The sequence below is a fragment of the Silurus meridionalis genome, chromosome 9 (genome assembly GCF_014805685.1).
Source record: "Silurus meridionalis isolate SWU-2019-XX chromosome 9, ASM1480568v1, whole genome shotgun sequence".
Taxonomy (NCBI): domain Eukaryota; kingdom Metazoa; phylum Chordata; class Actinopteri; order Siluriformes; family Siluridae; genus Silurus; species Silurus meridionalis.
In genome coordinates this window covers 19641764-19659972 of record NC_060892.1, presented here as the reverse complement: position 1 = coordinate 19659972, position 18209 = coordinate 19641764, and the positions used below count along the sequence as shown (strand labels likewise).

The 18209-nt window shown below is 40.6% G+C and overlaps 1 protein-coding gene across 4 annotated transcripts in view; it reads left to right on the top strand.

Annotated features, from left to right (window-relative positions):
* The window catches only part of LOC124391299 (inactive N-acetylated-alpha-linked acidic dipeptidase-like protein 2), a 316808-nt gene that overhangs the window by 117962 nt on the left and 180637 nt on the right, over positions 1-18209 (top strand). The window lies entirely within an intron of this gene.

Sequence of the window (18209 nt, the reverse complement as noted above, 5' to 3'; positions counted from 1 at the left end):
TCCATGTACCGATGTCTTTCACTCTGTCCTGCTGGTGAGAGGTGGCTCTCAAAGCCGCATATTACGCTTTACAGTGCCACTTTGTATGGGAAGCGGACCTCTAGCAAACACAGAGGGAGGACTGAGATTGAAGAAGGACGGGAGCAGGGAAGAGAGGGATGTCAGAGACACATTGCTAGGCTGAGGTTGTGTGTTTACAGCCTGTTCCCTAAGGCATCACACACTAGGGCGCTGCTTGGAGGCTATCAATCAGACCCCTCTCGCCAGCTTCCTGCCTCCAGCCTGCAAACTCACAGCAACGTATATGCAGAGGTTCACACAAACAAACACCTTCCTTGGAAATAAAGTTGCATTAATTAATAATAGCTTCCATCCCTGGTCCTGTGGACATTTGCTGTCATGACCCAATGATTAAATTAAGGGCTTAAACTTTGTATTCTCCTAGGGGTTATAAGACAATATTTGGAAAATACTGTTGCTTTGTGGTGATATGTTGTAGCTGCAAGACCGATCTTTATTCCTTTCAGTAAGTAACGTCATACATCACTGATGACACAGGAGAAAAGTAATAGAGGGTTGGTGCACAGCCTCAAAATCCCTTTCTCCCTGCAGGGGTTTCGTTTCTAGCCTAATCGAACTTACACAAACAGCATAATCCAGGTCCTGAGGGGCATGTGAATATTGTATACCAGTGTATTTGATTAGGAACGAAACTTTTATCAGATTCTATCTCTAGACACAAGGTTAAATTAAGTGCAGTCTTAAGTGATTGAGTAACTACTTCAAAATGTACTTCTGCAATGAATATAGAAACTAATTCATCACTTCTGTTCTATTTGCTATTCCAGCACTGCCTTTCTTTACAGTACATTGTACTTTCAGACTTAATAACTGGTTACTGTGTCTAAATTGCACAGAAAATACATTCATCATGGTTGAGTTCCAGTGCTAGTGTTTCCAAATAGGTTAGAGTTTCTCAAATTTACAACATACACTAATACTACACTAGTAATTAAAGCAAAAAAAAAAAGAAAATTAGAGTAGAGTGGTGTTTTGTTTTCATCTTAAATCCACTTCTAAACCTCTTCAGTCTGTGTTGTATGTTTTCTTGCCCAAAGGGGAAAAACACTACTCATTAAATAACCAATTTGCTCTGAAAATAATTTTTTTATTTATTAATATATATATTTTTTATTATATGTTTCCCACTGAGATAAATGGAGACATGTGTGCACTCAAGAAGGCTCACTGTGGAGGATTTTAATGCTAGTGATGTGTGTAGTATTTAAATTACCGTTACTGTATGGTACGTTGTCTGTTTTTTTTTAAATAAATTAATTTAGGCTGAAGTGTAGACTACAGTCTAACCTGTTTACAGCAGTAACGCATTGTAGGATTGGAGGATGAACCACTGTAAACACGAAGAAGACGCACTGTGGGCGTGTTTCCGTTTATTCACGACTGTGTATGGCAGTAATGGCGAGTCAAGGCTTGAGCAAGACGAGTTTCTCAAAGTGGAAATATGATCATTATTTCACTTCAGTTGAGCATAAAGACAAAAACTTTTTAGTCAAATGTAAGCTGTGTCTTTCTGGTTCGAAGGTCGTATCTACTGCGATAAACAGCAACTCCAATCTGTCTAAGCTCCTCCAGAAACTCCACGCCTCGACAAAGCTAGAAGCTAACCCGGTGTTATATTGTCTATTGTTGATAGTTTTCATACTTAAGCTGTGAAAGGAACATTTTTAAGAGCTCAACACAACAGCTTTTATGATGCAGAAGTCACTTTAGTTTTTGATTCTGAATATATTATTCAGCTTGTTTTGTTATTTATTTCAGAAATCCTTGTGATATATTCAGTTTGTGCTGGTCTGACTTAAATAAAATAGTGTTTAAAAATGACTTTGTGTTTAAGTCAGTTTTGTGTTTGCATAGACCATAACGCATAAAAGGGCATTAATGGAAACATTAAACAACGTTCTTTAAAAAAGTAACAAAAGTTACTTTTAACAGTAACGCATTACTTTTTGGTGTAAGTAATCAACAAAGTATTTGAGTTACTTTTTGAATAAAGTAACCCCCTAAAAAAAATAAATAAATAAATATGCTGTGCCCCACAACAGTGCAGGCTGATCAGAGAATACCATCTGCGGTAGCAATTCGGGCGCATTTTTAAATCTCACCCGCTGATGTCATACACTAAATCGGCAGCGTAGTGCCGCTTGAAGTAGAACACATAATACTCACTGTCTGGTTCACTGCCGATTATTTCCCGTATATTTAGGTGCCATTGGATTACAGTGCTGTCAATTTTACAGCATTAACAGGGGAAGCGCGATTTCACAGTCTGTAGACCATGTCTTTGTTTATTGTAAGTGTTAAATTATAGTTTGTGTATATTATATATATATATATATATATATATATATATATATATATATATATATATATATACACATACACAGAGGAGGGAAGTAATTAAGTTCAAATACTTTGTTACTGTACTAAAGTAGAATTTACGATTTTTTTTTTTAATACATTTTTTTTTCAATATACCATTGGTGTATTGTTTCCAAGACAGAGGGAGTCAGTGATGTACAGTAAACATGACTGAGAATAGACATTCCTGATCACCTGATCATTTTTTCACAGGGAATTAACCCTCTGAGTTGAACAAATGGTATCACCTCATCACATCCATGTGGAAACATAGTTGTCAATGGAAATAGTTGTTAAATGTGTTAATGTATGGTTAAAGTTCTTTAGAGTTTGTGCTTAGTTGTGTAATTTGGCCAAAATGCACCATTCTAAATAGATATCTTTATGCTATGTTTCTTCCTTTTATTTTTAAGATTAAAGGCACAATCACTTTTCAAAACAGTCTGCAGTAATGTGGTAATAGCTAAAATGTGGGCTTTTAATAATGTTAGCATTCTGACACTGCAGATGTAGATGTAGAATTGTTAATACAATCGTATTGAATACACAATAATCTATACATGGTAGGCTTAACAGAACAGCTTTACATTTAAATTATAATATGGCTATTAAATTAACTATTTTTGTGTAATAGTGATGATTATGTTAGAGGTTTGTTTATTTTTTGACAGAATTATGTGGAAAAAGATTCAAGGATTCTTCACTGTGCTACTCCTTAAAAAAATCCTAGAATCACCCCTGCTTGTGAACCATTGATTTATGATGGTAAAGTCTATAAAATTGCAGGGTGTATAATTTTTTTTTAATTCATTGTATAATCATTGAACTGCTTAGGGAGTTGCGAAATTTTAAGGAATTAAAGAAAGCTGTTTAGAGGATTAACCATACTTAGGTTTTGGACCATAGCAGTTTAAGTTTAAAGTTTAAAAGCTGTTTCTGAAATCCTGAAATTGTGATAAATATCCTAAGTAAGATCTACTGTATTTGGACTTTGTGTAAATTTAGCTCCAATGTAGCCTTAAGATAAGTTTCAGAGTGAAAGATATTGTGTATAGTGCAAGTATTCACGCCCTTCTGGACTTCGCATTTATAACCTGGAAATAAGATGAAATAAAATGGACCTACATGGGATTATGCAGTGGATTTATCTTTACAACTTTAATATGCAATGAAAATGTATTGAATTATGACTACCATGCATTGAATTACAATCATGGAATTTAGACCTACAAAACCATCCCAATTTCTTTTTTTATTATTATTATTACTGTACTATTACTGATGTTCGAAACATCAAGGACAAAATACAAATGTAGTCTGAAATGCATAGTCCCAAAGCTTTACGACGCAGCTCGTGTTGCCGAAGGGGAACAGCTTTTTTGTTCAATGAGGTTAAGGATTACCACAAAAGATTTGATTAGTAAATCTAGGGAAGGGAAGGATGATAATCATGAGCATGACAAGAGCTAGGTTAGACATTAAGAAGACAGATTTTGAATACAGATATTTTTCACAGAGCATGATGGTTGTTTTAAGGAGTTGCATCAGCCCGTCTGCTCCAAGACACAAGCCTTGAGATTTCTGCTATATATATATATATATATATATATATATATATATATATATATATATATATATATATATATATATATAAAATAAAAATAAATAAATAAAACAACCATTAAACTATATTGTCTCTGGCTGGAAATGCTTTAATGTTTTGTTTTATTTCTATTCCTTTTTTAGACACTGTATTTGAATCAGGAGCTTATAATAGGACTATGATTAGAAGTGAAAATTCTATTCAAATCCAATGTTATACAGAACTTCAATAACATGTTATGCTTCTCCAACTCCACCCTGAATAGAATTCCAATTTGTAACTAATTTGAAGTGTTTAGATATAAAGCAGGCCAGATGGCCAAAGGCAATTATTTTCTTTTCGATCTGAATTGAAGTACTGACAAGACCAACAGTCAATATTGGTACCAATACTTTTAAGAAATGTTTTCTGTAGAATTTTTACAATTCATAGTGTGTTTTAAAAGCCATTATGTTTAAATATAAATAAGCAGAAAAAACAGGATTTTTTTGCTACATTTTTTAAAACTATTTATGGGTCACATACACATTATTACTGGCATGCACTTGAATCCTTCTTTTACTTTTGACTGAGTGACAGAATGCTGACTTGTTTGTATGATTAACAGAGTCAAAGCAGAAGTAATATTTCCTTAGGAAATATTAAAGTTACATCAAGTATCCATAATTTGACAACTGTCACAATTATTGCGACAGTCCTTTTAATAAAACACCAGTATAGGAAATATTGATATTTTAAAATTGAAACACACACTCATACACAGTTTTACTAACACACAAGAACCTGGGATTCGTATTAATGCATGTCACCAGTGTTTCATATGCGTATGAGGTGGTATCAAAAAGTTTTAAGACTATTGATGCTAACTGGTGCTGACCACATGCATTACCACGTCTGCAATTTTACCATTAACACATCAACAATTATGAATATTTGCATGAAACTGGGCAAATCTGCCACAGAGACTTTTGACACAATCTACATTTGACACTAAATCCATTTGACATACGCCGAGTCGTTCAATGCGTTTTCATTAAAGGAACATGACGAGAGATTAGGAAGACCTTCAACAAGCTCAACTCCCAAAATTTGAAACCATTCGGCAACTTGTTGGAGAAAATCCACATGATCTCACTTCCATACCACCCCTTCTTTGGCTCCAGCAGTCTTTGCACTAGACATGCTCCCAAAAGAAAACCTCAAGGACATATTCCAGAAGTGGCAAGAATGCTGAGAGCACTGTATTGTTGTGCAATAATTATTTTGAAGGTTATAGTGTCTAAATGTAGGTAAATAACGTAATTTCTTGTAAACAGAAATAGTCTTGAAACTTGATTCCACTGCATATTATTTGACTATAAATGTTCTTGTCAATAATGTTTCTTACACTTTTTTTTACTTATTTGACACAATTTATTCAATTGCACACACAAATTGGCACTTGTTATTTTGGATTTTAGTAAAGCAAGGCAACACCAAGCTCCAGATTAGCAAAACATTTTCGCTACTTGAAACTTCAAATATTGCTTGTCATACTGTGTACAGTACACTGAACATGTGTTCCTAACAGGCTGCATTTGAAAGGCTAATAATACGTGTTAACAAACAGATGGCAAATTGGAACAAATACAGTCTTACAGCAGAGAGATAGAATGTTGCAACATCTCTCATTTCTGTAATGATGTTGGTGTTTTAGAACTGTAAGGTATATGTATGTGTGCGTTTTATATATATATATATATATATATATATATATATATATATATATATATATATATATATATATATATATATATATATATATATATAATACAAGTGAAACTGTTAGATTCTAAAATAAATAAATTGATGGTGGTTTAAACAGTTTTTTTAGTGGTTAAAGTGATTATAAGACACACAGTGAGTAAGTTTGATACAGCGAGCAAGAAGAAAAAAAGTGAGGCCAGTAAGCCAAATGCCTGTCTGGAAGGACAAAAGCAACAGTAATCCCTAGACCAAAGACCTTAACACAATCTCTCTGTGCACACAGCCTTGTCTGGATGCCAGTTTACAAGCAGTTCTGAGGAGAGATGAGTGGAGCAGAGTATCCCTGATAGTACAGAACAGGGTCATGTCACATCCACAAACTGTCAGTGCCTAATGTTTGAAACTGTATAAGGTGCTGCAAGTCCAAGCCACATTAAAGATTCTAAGATATTTAATAGTTAAACTTTCTAAACTGCTTTAAAGATGTGTCTGTGTTAAACCATAAGCCTGCCTCTTCAATTAAAAGCTCAAAATTATGTGACATGGAAAAGTTTGAAACAGATGAGAATATACCTTAGTAGAAAATTCATGGGTAAATAAAACAGCTGAATAATAAATAAGCAATTATTCAACAAACACAGCCTATAATTCCTGATTTGAGATAGTAATGATTTTGTACATGGCTTTTCTTTTTGTTTGCTTTATAACAAACCACTATTAGCTTCCTTCCTATTTAAGTAAATGCACTAAAAGGGTAAAAAACAAACTAATTATATTGAGCTGCTGTTGTGGGTTTTGAAGAATGTGGGTTAAATGAAGGTGCTTTACATAATGCAATGCCCCTGGGTGCAAAACTAGCTACATCGCTTGGAGTGAAAATCTTGAGTGGCCTGCTATAGATCTATGACCTCAACCCTACTGAACACTTTTTGGGTAAAGTGAAAAACTGCATCCCAGGCCTCCTCACCCTACATCACTGTCACTCTCAGTTACTAACACCTTTTTGTGATTCTCAGAGTCAAATATATATATATATATATATATATATATATATATATATATATATATATATATATATATATATATATATTAGTTGTCTGTTTCTATCTCTTGAATCTCTCTTTTTTCTCTATTGCCTATCTGCATCTGCTAGCCAAGACACTTTACAGGAATGGAAACACCAGCTTACCCGTAAACAGATAAGCTGTTTACCTTTTAGGATTATAGCAACAGGTTTGCCCATGAAAAGTCTGTTGTGTATATTGTTGTTGTGTATATCAGTATCCTGCCTGGCGATGTTATACCAATGATTAAAACATCTACTTACAATTTGAATCAAGTATGCATAAAGTATTATTCAAAAAATATTTAAATGCCAGGTCATAAAATAGCCCTTGACACAGCAACAGTATTTTTTGGACTTTTAATTATATGTAATTTGAATCATTTGTTTAATGATTAGACCAATACTGAAAAAAAAAAAATTGCTAAAATTACATGTTACAAATTACATATATTGTAACCTTTATTTAATTCTTAATTCCCGTTTGGAGATGGCACAGTGGTAAAGAAGGGTCTCCAATTTGATAGTGAGCTAAGACTAATATAAGTGTAAAGTTCAACGCTCTACATGGGTTTGTCAGTGTTTTCACATAAAACAATATGTCAGTAGTTTGTCTATGCATTATTGTCTTAAAGGTTGGGTTATAATTGCTGTTAACTGTATATCCTATACACAAGCTGGCCACTGCATGTACATTATTCTGTAGTCACTTGTTGCATCATATGTGCACCAACCGATTAATTGAAAAGCAGCTTTCTATTTTCTAAAAAATCACACTGTTTATATCATTGCTGTGTAACACTGTGACTGCAAAAAAAAAAAATAGTAATATTATGTCTTGAACCCAGCCTTTTATCTTTGCACAAGCCAGTGCACTCTTAATGCTGGTCCCAAGCCCTGAAAAATGGGATGGGTTGCGTTAGGAAGGGCATCCAGTGTAAAACATGTGGAAAATCAAATATGCGGATCACAAATCAGAATTTCATACCTGATAGGTCAAGGCCCGGGTTCCCAACGACTGCCACAGGTATTGTTAGCTAACGCTGGAAATTGGGCTAGTATTGGCCAAAGGAAGAGAAAGAGTGGAGAAATACGTCTACAGAGACAGCAGGGAAAGGAGACATGTAGGAGAGTGGAGGTAAGGGAGGGCACTTTAACTGTTGGTACGATGACTGGTAAAGGGAAAGAGTTAGATAATGTGATGGGGCAGAGAAAGGTAGATATGTTGTGTTCAGGAGACCAAGTGGAAAGGGAGTAAGGCCATTAACATTGAAGATCGGTTTAAAGCATTCTATCATGGTGTAGAGTTAGAGTGAGTTAGATGAAGTGGTGGAGAGTGTACCTAGGAAAGAAAGATTGGGGCAGATTTCAATGGCCATGTTGGTGAAGGGAACAGAGGTGATGAGGAGGTGATGGGTAGGTATGGCCTTAAGGAGAGGAATGCGAAGGGCAGATGGTGGTAGATTTAGCTAAAACCATGGAAATGGCCCTGGTAAATACTTATTTTAAGAAGAAGGAGGATCATATTGCGACATATAAGAGTGGAGAAAGGTGCACACCAGTGGACTATGTTCTATGCAGGAGATGCAACCTGAAAGAGATTGGAGACTGTAAGGTGTTGGCAGGGGACAGTGTAGCTAAACAACATCGGATGGTGGTCTGTAGGATGGCTTTGGAGGTAAAGAAGAAGAAGAGAGTGAAGAATGAAAAAAGAATAAGATGGTGGAGACTGAAGGAGCAAGACTGTAGTGTAAGGTTCAGGGAACAGGTTGGACAGGGGCTCAGTGGTGGTGAAGAGGTGCTGGATGATTGGGCAACTACTGCAGTAGTGATCTCTGATCTCGTCTCTATCTCTATACAGGCTGGCACGGCAGATCCTCCTGTGGTCCAAGAGGAAACTGCTTTCATTGAGGGCCGTCTACATCCCAGGATATTTAAATCGGAGAACAGATGCTCTTTCAAGGCAAGGCTCGAGGCCCGGGGAATAGAAGCTCCACCCAGAGGTGCTGAAGCATATATGGCGGAGGTTTTACAGAGCACAGGTGGATCTGTTTGCTTTTTAAGAGACATTGCACTGTCTCCTCTGGTTATCCCTCACTCACCCAGCGCCCTTGAGGCTGGATGCCATGGTACAGATGTGGCTGAGGCTAAGCTGTTATGCCTTTTCCCCTATGGCGCTGCTCCCGGGAGATCTGAAGAGAGTTTGCCGGGAGGAGTCCATCTCCTCCTGTAGGCACCACGATGGCCTATCAGACCATAGTTCACTGACCTGGTGTCCCTCCTTGAGGAACCTCCTTGGGAAATTCCTCCCAGGAGGGATTTCCTCTCTCAGGTGGGGGGTACTCTGGTTCACCCCCCACCCAGATTTATGGAGGCCTCTACGAGGAGGTTGTATGACACTAAATGGTGCTTGTTCACTGTGTGTTGTGCTGCGAGCACCACCAATTGGACCCAGTCAACTGCCAGGTTGGTTCAGTGCTGAAGTTACTGCAGACCCTAATGGGTTACATGTCCGCTATAGCGACTTACTGTGTCGCTGTCGTTGGGTAGACACCCTTTGGTGACACGCTTCCTGAGCGGCACCCAGAGGCCAAGGCCGAGGCCCGGGACGCAACCCAAAGTGCCTGTGTGGGACTTGGCCATCGTGCTGGCAGCTCTGTCTGAGCCCCCCTTCAAACCATTGGCCAGGTATCTGTCTATCAAGACTGCTTTCCTTCTGGCTATATCCTCCCTGAAAATGGGTTGGGGACCTACAGGCTCTTTCTGTGGCCAAGTCTCTCCTGGAGTTTGCTCCTGGCATGGCCAGTGCCTTCCTTTACCCAAAACAGGGTATGTACCTAGGTGCCCACGGCTCTCCTATGACCTATCGTGCTGCAGGCATTTTACCTTTCTTCTTTTTCAAGCCCCTGACCAGGAGAAACGAAGCCGACTTATGTAACCTTAGTTTCCTGAGGGAACGAGATGCTGCGTCTCCAAGCCGCAGTCCCTGCATCCCTGCCGCACTTCCCTTCTCATTTGCAGAAACGAGCGTCAGCTCCATTGCGTGCACATTTTATAGCTTCCTGGTCGCATTTTATAGCTTTCGGGTCTTGCCATTGGCCGGATTACACACGTGATGTAGAGCGTGAATAATGCGGAAGCGTTCCCAAAGTGTTGCGATGCAGCGTTTTGTATCCTTTGGGAACTACGGCTACATATGTCACACACGTTTCCAGTTTGGAGTGGTGATGGACAGGTTGACGGACAAGATCAGATGGGAGTTTTGTGTTTGTGGATGATATTGTGATTTGTGGTGAGAGTAGGGAGCAGGTTGAGAAGAGCCTGGAGTGGTGGAAGTACATGCTGGAGAAAAAGGGAATGAAAGTTAGTAGGAGTATGACAAAGTACATGTGTGTGAATAAGAGGGAGGGCAGTGGAGTGGTGCGGTTCCAGGGAGAAGAGGTGAAGGAGTTTAAGTACCTGAGATCAACAGTGAAGAGTAATGGAAAGTGTGTTAGAGAAGAAAGAAAGTGTGAAGAAATGAGTACAGGCATTGTGGAGTGGGTGGAGAAGAGTGGCAGAAGTGATTTGTGATTAAAGCGTATCTGCAAGAGTGAAAGAGAAAGTTTATAGAACTGCAATGAGACCAGCTATGTTGTAAGGTTTAGAGACAGTGGCATTGACTAAAAGACAGGAGGTGGAGCAGCCAACAGAAGAAGAAGGACTAATATGTCTTAACTCACTAACTTTTTGTATTATTTTAGATCAATGTTGACTACTATTACAGTTAGTTTGTGAATTTTAATAACAGCGTTCAAACCTAACAAAAGGTTGTTGTTTTTTGAGGATCATGATCAAGTATCAGTCTCCTAGATTAATTTATATATTTAAATAAAAGGTTTTGATTTGAGACACAGACAAACAAGGCTGTTTTGTTTATGATTTACCATCTGGAGGCCTCTTAATCTTTCAGGTGTATAGGTATGCAAGCAAGAATGTGAACAATGGAACTTGTATAGCAACTCATTGCATATATAAGTGCAGTAAGATTTAATAATATTTTACCCATAGATGTAAATGTGTGTGTATGTTGCCCTGAAATGGACTGCCAAAGGTAAATTCCTCTCATGTTCAGAAATGTTTTTATATATGACCCCAGTTCTAAAAAAGTTGTGAAACTGTACAAAATGTAAATAAAACATCAAATGAAATCTCATAAACTCATATTTTATTTATAAATAAAACATATAAATCATAGCAAACATTTAAACTGAGTACTTTTTTTCTTTAAAATGGTACTCAGTTTAAATGATTCGTCACAGGGGATTATCCCCCGTTCTCTACATCTGCCTCTTTCAAGCCAACTACCTGCATGTCCATCCTGCACCACCCTCACATACTTTTCTGCCACACCTGACTTCCTTATACAATACCATAACTCCTCTATTGGCCCCTCTGCCTGGCTAATCGGTATAAATCCTTTTCTCCTTTCTTAGTGTCTAACTTCTCATACAGCTCCTCATATGCCTTTTCCTTGGCTTTTGCCACATCCCTCTTTAACTGCTGCCTCATCTCCCTGTACTCCAGCCTGCTTTTCTCATCACTGTGTCAATCCTAATTCTGTTTTGCCAACCTCTTTCTCCTTATGATTTCCAGCACTTCCACATTCCACCACAACGTCTTTTTGTCTTCTTTTCTATTTACAGATTTCACACAAAGTCCCTTTCTAACTGTCTCCCTAATCACTTCTGCAGTAGTTGCCCAATCATCCAGCACCTCTTCACCACCACCGAGCTCCTGTCTGACCTCTTCCCTAAATCTCATACTACAGTCTTCCTCCTTCAGTTTCCACCATCTTATTCTTCTTTCAGTCCTCAGTCTGCTCCTCCTCTTCTTCACCTTCAAAACCATCCTACAGACCACCATCCAATGCTGTAGCTACACTGTACTTACTGTCTCCAATCTCCATCAGGTTGCATCTCCTACATAGAACATAGTCCACCTGTGTGCACCTTCCTCCATGTTTATATGTCACCCTATGCTCCTCCTTCTTCTTAAAATAGGTATTCACCACTGCCATTTTCATCCTTTTAGCAAAACCTACCACCATCTGCCCTTCCACATTTCTCTCCTTTAAGCTATACCTACCCATCACCTCCTCGTCACCTCTGTTCCCTTCACCAACATGCCTATTAAAGTCTGCCCCAGTCACCAATTTTTCATTCCTGGGTACACCTTCTACCACTTCATCTAGCTCACTCCAGAATATTTTCTTCTCCTCCATCTCACAACCCACCTGTGGAGCATAGGCACTGATGACATTTATCATCACCCCTTCAAATTCCAGCTTCAGAAACTCTCTTCACCTACACTACACTCTTACTAAACTCTTCCTCCAGAATCACCCCTACACCATTTCTCTTTCAATCCACACCATGATAGAACAGTTTAAACCCCCCATCTACAATGTTTCTGGCCTTTTTCCACTTGGTCTCCTGAACACACAACATATCTACCTTTCTCCTCTCCATCATTGCAGCCACCTCTCTTCTTTTACCAGTCATAGTACCAACATTTAAAGTACCCACCCGAACCTCCACTCTCCTACACTTCTATATATACATTCATAATCTAGAGTAATACTATTTTTATGTTTCTATGCGTTTTCATTGGTTTGTTCCTGAAATGGGAGGGGTGTATTCACTTTTGTGAGATACTTTGTGTTTTAATACAGTGTGGAATTTGTGCAGTATTTAGTTTGTTTACTCTGTTACACTTCATTGTACTGCTGACAAGAATACCTAGCCTAGGTTCATCTAAACTACTGGCAGTGATTTTATATATATATATATATATATATATATATATATATATATATATATATATATATATATATATATTTTTTTTTTTTTTTTTTTTCCTGGTCGAAATCTCTGGTAGAAAATGCCATTTCAGGTTGTGTCTCTTATTGCACAATCCAGACTGTAATGTAATGTAAATGCAAATCAGAATGCCTAAAAAGTAATGACATCAACAGTGTAGTGGCAGGCCATTAATGCAGTACAGTGCAAAAGTTTTAGTTAAGTGTAAAATAAAAAAGGAAAGAAAATTAAGAGAAAGTAAAATCTAATTAATATTTGGTGTGACCAGCCTTTGCCTGCAAAACATTAATTATTTTTTGTACACTTGCACACAATTTTTTAAGGAGCTCAGGTAGATTGTTCCAAACAGCTTGGGAAACTAACCACAGATATTTTTCTGGATATAGTCTGTCTCAAAACCTTTTGTAATCCTAGACAGACTCAATGATGATGATGTTGTTGTCAAGGACTTTGTTCTTCTATATTCTAAAGATAGTTCTTAATGATTTTGGCTGTGTGTTTGGGTTTATTGTCCTGCTGCAAAATAAATTTGGGCCGAAACGTCTCCCTGATAGTATTTCATGATTGATATTGATTTAAAAAACTTTGTGGTTAGTGGTACAACATACTCAATATGAATAAATAACTAACATTTATCCATTATTCTCCAGTTTCTCCTTCTCTCTCCCTGATTGGCTGTGGGTCCAATCACTTGTTAGTATGTGGAGTAAGCTATAGGAAATGGACAATTTGCAGATGGAAGGATATGTAAATAAATGTTTCATTTTCTGCTTAAAAGAACATACTTTCAACTAAGATAAGTCTTTATTCAAAACTTTAATAAAAAGATTAGCAAAAGTCTGCCCATCATACAAGTAGAGCTTTGGTAGCAGACAGAAAGTAAGGTCAGCCCTTGTTTGTTTGCACTTATCTGTAGGATTCCAGAAAAATCTTTCATATTTGGCTTTGTGTGCTTAAAAACTACAAGTCTCTTCAGGGACTTATGGGTAAAGTAAAAAAGAAAATACTTTTTAACATGACATTGGGTTCATTGATGCAGGTATTATTATCTATTATAATCATGCAGGTATTATATTATTATAACCATAATAGCATTCTGACACAGTTCAATAGCCACCCAGACAGATTCTGTCAGGTGGTGTAGCCTCTGCCTAAGTAACCTCTAGTGACCACCTTCACCGGGAAGAAGGATACACCAATTGTCACTCAAAGCTGCTTGACTGCATTTAATTAACTTGCTTAAATGACAATAGTGAGGAGTTCGACTTCAAAACTCTCTCCTCACTCTCCTCACTGTAGCGAGAGAACACATTGATAAGAACATGAAGCCGACATGAAATATGTCGACACTAACACAATACATCTAGTTTGACAGGATAATCAGTTTAAAATGCTGACAACCAAAATCCCATATCACTTGCCTTGAGAGAGGTTTAGCAAAAATGTTTGTTTTTACTTTCTCGGCACGAGCTCGGGGATGCTTTAGTATGATATCTATATTATCCTCAGCAACAGATGGCACCAAATGAAAACTGTGCCATCATGGAAAACTTGGGCAGACAGCAATCTCTAAGCTCGGCTTGTGTGAGAGCACAGTGCCTATTCCTCAGGCTCTGGAGTGGGTATCCATCACCAAGGCAAGCTGTTGAGCATGTCACCCTGCTGTGTGGGTATCAGCCCAGACATTTGAGTTTTTCTTCTGCACACCATTGCCATGAGCTTCACCATCCCTCATTCTGTTTTGGTTAAAAGCAACAGTGCAGTTTAAAATGATTGGACTGTAATTTTGCTGAATTCTGATGGATTAATTATAGCTATGGAACATAATCAAGAGTTTATATCTTTTTTTTATTAATATAGGGGAATTGACCTATGATAGTAAAAAACAGATGGTCGAGACATCGGCCTTGGCATCAAGAGCAGAAATATTGTTAACTGAAAAACATATTAAACATAAAAAAATAATCATTGAAACTGAACATTTTTAAAATAAGTGACTTTTCTGCTCACCATGGATGCAAAGAGAGATTATTTGAATTAAATTTACAGTGACTATGGCCATTCTTTTTTATTTGTTCATTATTTTTTGTTAAATGCGAGAAACTTTGGCTGTCTTTTTGTTCAATAATTTGAATCATCTGTGTAAATAATAAAAAAAAAAAGATATTTAGACCTTTACTAACATTCTGAAAAATAAGGACAAATTTCAGCACAAACTGTATAATTTTAATGTTTAATTTCTTTATCTTTATTTATTACTTTATTATTTCGATTTTACTAGTTTTAAAACTTTTAAAACTAAAACTAATTAAAAAAAAACTTTTAAAACTAATTTTAAAACTTTTTTTTTTTGTTTTTAAAGCACTGACACACCATGATGAATTCCTTGAACATGCAACAAATGATACTTGGCAAGAAAGGTAAATCCAATTCAGATTTAAATATAAAATAATAAAGACAAATCTAAATGGAATAGGGGAAATATTTTAAACATCCTTTAACACCTTCATGAAATAATAGCTGTGTACATTATACATTGATCTGGCATAACATTAAGACCGGTGAAGTGAATAACACTAATTATCTCTTCAGCAATGACCCGGGCGGGCGGAGGGGGCCTGGCGGAGGGCACCAGGGAGCAGGCCTGAACGGGTCGAACCCTAGACACATGAAACGTAGGGTGGACCCGGAGCGCCCTGGGGAGCCTGAGCCGGAGGGCCACGGGATTAATAACCTTGGAAATGGGGAAGGGGCCGATAAAGCGCGGGGCGAGCTTCCGACAGGTGGCCTTAAGGGGAAGGTCCCGAGTAGAGAGCCACACACGTTGCCCGGCACGGTAGCGGGGGGCTAGGCACCGCCTACGGTTGGCCCCCTGGCAAAGCCTTATGCCATTCTTGAGCAGGGCTGCTCGGGCCGTCCTCCAGCCTCGACGGCAGCGACGAAAGAAAAGGGCGGCAGAAGGAACGGCGGACCGGGGTTCCTGGTTGGAGAAAACCGGCGGCAGAAAACCGTGGACCACCTGGAAGGGCGCAAGTCCTGTGGCAGCAGTGGGAAGAGTGTTATGGGCATACTCAATCCATAAAAGTTTGTCCGACCAGGAGGAGGGTTCCCGACTGCAAAGGAGACGGAGACCGGTCTCAAGATCCTGGTTGAGCCTCTCGGTCTGTCCGTTCGTCTGGGGGTGAAACCCAGATGAGAGGCTGGTCGAGATGCCCAGGAGGCGGCAGAACTCCCTCCAAAACTGCGCCGAGAATTGGGGTCCGCGGTCCGAGACGATATCTCTGGGGAAACCATGGAGGCGGAATATGTGCTGGAGGGCCAGCTTGGCGGTTTCCTTGGCAGACGGCAGCTTGGGCAGAGCGATGAAGTGGCCCATCTTAGAAAATCGATCAATGACCGTCATGACAACCGTGTTGCCACTGGAAATGGGCAGCCCGCAACGAAGTCCATGGCGATGTGCGACCACGGGCGTTTCGGGATAGGAAGGGGTCAAGAAGACCATGGGGCGGCCACGAGGGTTCTTGTGTTGGGCACAGTCGGGCAGGCGCGACAAAGTCCCGGTGTCCTTTACTACAGAAGGCCACCAGAAGCGTGCCTTGACCAGAGACAAGGTGCGAGGCTGACCGGGGTGACAGAAGAACAGGGAGTTGTGACACCACTGAAGAACTCCAGGGCGGAGACCCTCGGGGACGAACAGGAGACCAGTAGGGCAACCCTCAGGGACAGGGCCCCTGTCTTGGGCATTCTTGACCCGCTCCTCCAAAGCGAGACTAAGGGTGTGGACCGACACAGACTTGGCAAGGATGGTCTCTGGGCATGGCTCCTCCTCCTCCAGGGCATGAACCCTAGAGAGCGCATCAGGCTTGACATTCCGGCTCCCAGGCCGGTACGAAAGAGAGAACCGGAAGCGGCCAAAGAAAAGGCCCCATCTAGCCTGTCGGGGGTTGAGTCGTTTAGCCGATTGGAGGTACTCAAGGTTGCGATGATCCGTCCAGACCAGAAAGGGGACCTCCGCACCTCCAACCAATGGCGCCATTCCTCCAAGGCCAGTTTGACAGCCAGGAGCTCCCTCTCACCCACCGGGTAGTTACGTTCAGAGGAGCTAAGGCGCCTGGAAAAAAAAGCGCAAGGATGCAGGCGGTTATCCTCAGGGCAGACCTGGGAGAGCACTGCCCCACCCCACACCGGAGGCGCCAACTTCAACCACGAACTGCCGAGCCGGGTCAGGAAAGATGAGGATGGGCGCCTCCGTGAATCGCCGCTAAGCTCCAGAAAAGCCTCCTCAGCCTCAGGGCCCCAGAAGAACGAGCGGAGGGAAGACGTCAGGAGGTGGAGGCGCCGCCACGAACTATAGCCCTTACGGCGGCGATAAAAATTGGCGAAGCCCAAGAACCTTTGTAAATGGCGGCGGGAGGTGGGGGTCGGCCAGTCCCGGATAGCCTGGACCCTGGCAGGGTCCATCCGGATATTACCGGCGGAAAGCAGGTATCCCAGGAACGAGGTTTGTGAGGTGTGGAACTCACATTTCTCAGGTTTAACATAAAGCCCGTTCTTGAGAAGTCTCCAAGACCTGACGCACCTGCCGGATGTGTTCGTCCATGGAACGGGAGAAGATCAGGATATCATCCAGGTAGACAAACACAAACGTATTAAGCATGTCACGGAGGACCTCGTTGACCAGAGCCTGAAAGACGGCCGGAGCGTTGGTTAGGCCGAACGGCATGACGAGGTACTCGTAATGACCAGCTGGGGTATTGAAGGCGGTCTTCCATTCATCCCCCTCCCTGATACGCACCAGGTGGTATGCGTTGCGTAGATCCAGCTTAGTGAAGATCGTGGCACCATGCAGGAGTTCGAACGCCGAGGCCATAAGCGGCAAGGTAACGGTTCCGGATAGTGATCGCATTAAGACCCCGGTAGTCAATACATGGGCGTAGGGACTTATCCTTCTTTTCGACAAAGAAGAAACCCGCACCAGCCGGGGAGGAGGATGGTCGGATGATCCCTGCTGCCAGAGACTCCTGGATATACTGGTTCATGCTAGTCCTCTCCGGGGCCGATAACTGATACAGGCGCCTAGGGGACTGGCTCCGGGATGCAGGTCGATGGCACAGTCGAAGTGCCGGTGGGGAGGCAGGGAGGTAGCCAAGGCCTTACTGAACACGCGCGCAAGGCCATGATAGACCTCAGGAACCGACGCCATATCGGAGTGCTCGGGAGTGACAGCCGGCAGTGGCTTGGGTGGAGGAAGAGCAAGACAGTGGCGAAGCAATGCACACCCCAATCAAGAATACGCCTGTCATCCAATCAACACGTGGGTTGTGTTTCCGAAGCCAAGGGAACCCGAGCATAATGGGGGCTTGGGGAGAGGAGATGACCAGGAAGGAAAGCCACTCCCGATGTTGTTCCCCCACTGACATGAGCAGAGGCCTAGTGCGGTGCGTGGCCCGGCCCAAAAGGCTGCCGTCAGGGCTCTGATCAGCAGAGCTTCAGGCAG